We start from the raw sequence: 6103 nt of genomic DNA on the forward strand, positions 1-6103 counted from the left end.
TTCTATTACTATTTTCGCTTTGGTGTCAGATTTGGTTTGCTAGTGATTGCCCTTCCATTTATCTTTCCTGAGCAGAGAGTCTACGCCGGAAACAACCTCTCTATCTTCTTAAAGGTAGGGGTAAGGACTGTGTACACTCTATCCTACCCAGACCCCACTTATGGGACAACAATGTTATTGTTGTACGGTAAACTTATACCCCCAAGGCCCCAACGAGTACATGAGTATTACACAATACACACAAGTACAGTTCAAAATATCATGTTGGGGGAAGGAGGGTTGCGTTTTCCACTTATAATTTCAAGTTTTTTCGATTTTATGTCCAAAAATGAAGTATGGTATTAAAAAATTGACAACTTTTTGAGTCGAGGGCCGCCTACTAAATTTGTTATACTCCCATGCTAGTTGTGCTTTCCATGCCCTTGGTTTGAGCTTAGGGAGAGTTAAACGCATATCGACCATCAACTTAAAAATAGTTTAACTATGATAAATTCTTTGAATATATAACGAGTACAAGTTTAGAATAAATGCATCGTTAAATGATTGATTGATTAGCAATTAAATGTTGCACTTTGTATGTACCACAAACATGCTTAAACACGATTCCCAAATGACTCATCGTATTGTCCACGGTGTTTGACTCAAAAGTTGTTTAATACTTTTTAAGCAAATCAATCAAAAAGATGAAGGGGTAAATCCTAGTTAAAGATAATTAACTCTAGATCCGAGGCGAATAATATGAGTAGAAAAACATAGCCGAGTATAAATATTAGGCGTGATTATAGCCAGATTTAATAACATAAAGAAAGATGCATTGAATAACATTAAATGGCAATAAAATGTAGATAAAGGAAAAGATTCACCCGATCTTGAGTTAGTCGGATCTTCTTTCATTTGATAAAAATGAATAATAGACAAAATACAAGAACCATTGGACCCTTTTTGGATCTGATGAAGGTTTTGGATCACAGATCCTCTTCTCTCTTTTGAGAGATGTATTTACATATTTTCTAGAAAGAGGGAGAGGGAGACCGAGAGCCAGCCCCCTCAATGGGAAGTCCTCCCCTCCTATTTATAAGGGGGGTATCCATAGAAAATCCTTACAAAAGGTACAATTTAGAGAGAATATTCGGTGGAATATTCCTTTTGAGTATTCTAAAGCAAACTAGCAGTTTCATGACTGTCCGTCCCGGCCTGTCCGACCTCGGCCTATCCGACCACGACCTTCTTGATGACGGTCCGGCCTTGGCTTTATTGATGACGGCCCGACCTTGGTCTGTCCGACCTAGGCTTTATGTCTTCGCGTGCCGAATTTCTCTGGTCTAATTTTGACCCATACAGTTAGTCCTCTGCGCTTATCGAGGTCGTCTCTTGGTCGAGCTCGATGAGCGGACCTTATTAATCGTAGTTCGAGAAATTCGGATGGGGAGGTCGACTAGTATGGGTTGCAGCTGAGGATGCCGATGCCGAGGGAGAATATCTTGAAGATGGTGGTGAAGAGAGTCGCGATGGTGACGCTGAGTGAAAATATAGCTGTCTTTTTTTTGTCCATTGATCCGGGTCGTATGTAATCTACGACTATTTGCGCAGTGACTTTGTATAAACAAGAACTTTTCGTTTTATTTGCCTTGTACTTTTCCATGTTTTCGCTTTTTGCGACTTTGGTGCGAGGTAGATTCCCACATGGCGAGTCCCGGTTTTTCCTTCTTTATATTTTCTGACGGCACTTGGCCTTAGGGACATTTCGAATTCTCTTCGGAGAAGGCCCATGGCCTTAGAGGGTATTATTTTTGTCGGAACATTGACCCGTCGTTGTTCGATCGAGGTCGAACTCTTCTTCTTTGGCGAAGGCCCTTGGCCATAAAGTCGATTCGGACGAGGCCGAAGGTTGATTTGGGCGAGGCCGAATGTTGATTCGGACGAGGCCGAAAGTTGATTCGGACGAGGCCGAATGTTGATTCGGACGAGGCCGAAGGCTGTTTCGGACGAGGTCGGATGTTGTTTCGGACGAGGCCGAATGTTGATTCGGACGAGGCCGAAGGCTGATTCGGACGAAGCCAAATTCTTCGATTTGGCGATGGCCCTTAGCCTTAAAGGGTGTTATTTCGACTTATCGAAATGTTAACCCGTCGTCGTTCGATCGAGGTCGAACTCTTCTTTTTGGCGAAGGCTCTTGGCCTTAAAGGGTGTTATTTCAACTTATCGAAATGTTAACCCGTTTGAATTCGAGCGAGGTCGAACCATCAAACTTTGATGGTGAAGGCACTTAGCCTTAAACTCTATTCGAACGAGGTCAAACTTATCAGACCTCGGTGGCGAAGGTACTTAGCCTGAGTCCCAGTTCGATCGAGGTCGAACTGTTAATCTTTGATGGCGAAGGCACTTAGCCTGAGTCACAGTTCGAGCGAGGTCGAATTGTTAATCTTTGATGGCGAAGGCACTTAGCCTGAGTCCCAGTTCGAGCGAGGTCGAACTATCAAACTTTGATGGCGAAGGCTCTTAGCCAAAGTCCCAGTTCGAGCGAGGTCGAACTGTCAAACTTTGATGGCGAAGGCTTTTATCCTGAGTCCCGGTTCGAGCGAGTTGAACTGTCAAACTTTGATGGCGAAGGCACTTAGCCTGAGTCCCAGTTCGAGCGAGGTCGAACTGTTAATCTTTGATGGCGAAGGCACTTAGCCTGAGTCCCAGTTCGAGCGAGGTCGAACTGTTAATCTTTGATGGCGAAGGCACTTAGCTTGAGTCCCAGTTCGAGCGAGGTCGAACTGTTAATCTTTGATGGCGAAGGCACTTAGCCTTAATCCCAATTCGAGCGAGGTCAAACCTGTTGATCTTTGATGGCGAAGGCCTCAGCCTTAGTCCCAGTTCGAACGAGGTCGAACCTGTCGATCTTTGATGGCGAAGGCCTTAGCCTTGGTCCCAGTTCGAACGAGGTCAAACTTGTCGATCTTTGATGGCGAAGGCCTTAGCCTTAAAGGGTTTCCTGGGGGAGTCCCAATTTGCTTAATTTTGCTTGCATTGGAGAATATGACGTATTTCCTGGGGGAGTCCCAGTTTGCTTAATTTTGCTTGCATTGGAGAATATGACGTATTTCCTGGGGGAGTCCCAGTTTGCTTAATTTCGCTTGCATTGGAGAATATGACGTATTTCCTCAGTTTGGTCGCTTTCCCTTCTGCGGTTATACTTTCGGTGGTCGCTACCAATTTGGCAAGGCCGTCTATTTCGATGTTTTGTGCTCGGGGCATCTGGTCGAGTTGACACTCGTCAAACTTGGGCAGTAGCTTATGGATTCCTGCCTGATATTTTCGTGGCCTTTGTTCTTTTATTTGGAAAGTCCCTGTGACTTGGTTGATGACGGGTTGTGAGCCATATCGGAGGATGATTCGCCGTGCTCCATACTTGAGAGCTAGTTTCTTGTCCTTGTAAATGTCAAAGCAAAAAGTGAAGTTGGCATGACAAAGCACACGAAGGCCTGAAAGGACGCCACTGTGCAGAACCACACCTCTCAACCGTGGTATTTTAGCAGCAGCCAAGTGTAATGTTGGGCCACTTCTTAAATCTAGATTAGATGTCAATGCATACGACAGGGTAATTCCCAAATATTCTACATCTTTTATTCAATAAAACTCCAATAGCTCTGGATTTGGAAATTGTTTAAAGATTTGTCAGTAATAGTCTTTGTTGCAGTGATAATGCGGACGACGAGTGATCAAATGGGAAGCTCTAATGATTTTATTTTAATGCAACAGCCGAAGGCCTCTAGTTGAGGCTAAATATCTTGAGCTGTTTATGATTTCTTGGAGCAATATTGAGACCATATCTTTACCCACCTTGAAACCATGATTCAACAGAGGTACTTCAATCATTATTTTATTAGGTGTATCAAATTCGTTTGGCTTCCCTGAAGACGCTCCATAGTCGGAATTGAATCTTAAATCTAGAGGAAACTAAAATTTTAACTAGAAAATCCCTACAGACGGCGCCAAATTGTTTGACTCAAAAGTTGTTTAATACTTTTTAAGCAAATCAATCAAAAAGATGAAGGGGTAAATCCTAGTTAAAGATAATTAACTCTAGATCCGAGGCGAATAATATGAGTAGAAAAACATAGCCGAGTATAAATATTAGGCGTGATTATAGCCAGATTTAATAACATAAAGAAAGATGCATTGAATAACATTAAATGGCAATAAAATGTAGATAAAGGAAAAGATTCACCCGATCTTGAGTTAGTCGGATCTTCTTTCATTTGATAAAAATGAATAATAGACAAAATACAAGAACCATTGGACCCTTTTTGGATCTGATGAAGGTTTTGGATCACAGATCCTCTTCTCTCTTTTGAGAGATGTGTTTACATATTTTCTAGAAAGAGGGAGAGGGAGACCGAGAGCCAGCCCCCTCAATGGGAAGTCCTCCCCTCCTATTTATAAGGGGGTATCCATAGAAAATTCTTACAAAAGGTACAATTTAGAGAGAATATTCGGTAGAATATTCCTTTTGAGTATTCTAAAGCAAACTAGTAGTTTCATGACTGTCCGTCCTCGGCCTGTCCGACCTCGGCCTATCCGACCACGACCTTCTTGATGACGGTCCGGCCTTGGCTTTATTGATGACGGCCCGACCTTGGCTTTATGTTTTCGCGTGCTGAATTTCTCTGGTCTAATTTTGACCCATACACATGGCTTATGTACTATTTAAGAAAAAGATAGTCTGACGCATGAAACATCCTGTATTCACGTAGGGTTCAGATAAGGACGTCGTGTGATGTCGGCTTATGTACTATTCTTGGTAGAAAATATCAGTCCTAACCGCATCCTATCTTCCCACAAGGATCAACTGTTTCATGCTTAATCTTTCTTCATAGTTTAACACAAAAGACCTGATGCCATCTAACTAAAGAAGGGTGATTAGTATTAAGATAGCAGCACGTAAAAGGAAAAACTCAGCCACACCACTTAAAAACCCCTCTCCTTCGGCACATGAGCAAGACAACAAAATACGGGGGCCTAACGTTGAGCAAACAAGTCCAAGTATAGAAATGGGTATGACTAGTGGTGGTAAAATGGTTAAAAGAAAATAGTTATCTACCATATTATCCATTAAAATATGGGTTGGATAATGAACATTTTAAAAACGGGTCAAATATGGATAAGAACCATATTATCCACTTAGAAAATGGATAACCAATGAATAACTAATGTGTTTAACTTTTACATCTGTAAAGCCTCAAATTGGGGGTTCCTCAAATTTGGGAGACTAGAAATTCTCCCAAAAGTGATCATATTCAAGAAGCCATGGATAATACAGATATCCATATTATCCGCCGGTTAACCCGTTTTTTATCCATATTAAATATAGGTTGGGTCAGATAATTTATCCATTTTTGCATTACCCGTTTTCAACACGCCCATATCCGACCCGCCCAATGCCACCCCTAGGTAGGGGTGGGCATATTTCGGTCGGAACCGAATAAACCGATCGAACCAAAAATTTTTTATTTCGGTTTCGGTTATTCGATTTGTTCGGTCGGTTTCGGTTTAAAATTTTAAAATTTCAGTTTTTCGGTTCGCTTTTCGGTTATTAAGTTATTTAGTTCGGTTAACCGAAAAACCGAATTATTAGCATATAGGTTCTTTAAGTTATATATAGGCTAAGCCCATAGGTAATAAATTAATGCTATTAGGTCCAATCTATCAAAGACTCAACCTAATTAAGTAAGTCCATCAACTTCCCAATCTTAAAGACTTTCACTCTATTAAAACTTCCATAGCATATATGATAGATACCGGGAGGATTTCACACAGAGTTGTAATTTACACTATGTTTGAATTTTATGATCCATAATAGTGTGCAAAGTTTAGTCTTTTTTTTTTATTTTATAAACACAATATTTCCAACAATTTCGAAGTTTTGGGAAAAAACAACAAATTCGCCGATCCTATTATTACATAGAAGTAGCCCAATATGATAATGTTCAAACCGAAAACCGAACCGAAATTAGAAAAACCGAACTGAACCGAACTTATTTCAGTTCGGTTTCGGTTACTACTTTTACAAAACCAAAAACCGAATAACCGAACCGAATTTCTTCAAACCGAACCC

This window comes from Nicotiana attenuata, chromosome 2 (assembly GCF_001879085.1).
Source record: "Nicotiana attenuata strain UT chromosome 2, NIATTr2, whole genome shotgun sequence".
Taxonomy (NCBI): Eukaryota; Viridiplantae; Streptophyta; class Magnoliopsida; order Solanales; family Solanaceae; genus Nicotiana; species Nicotiana attenuata.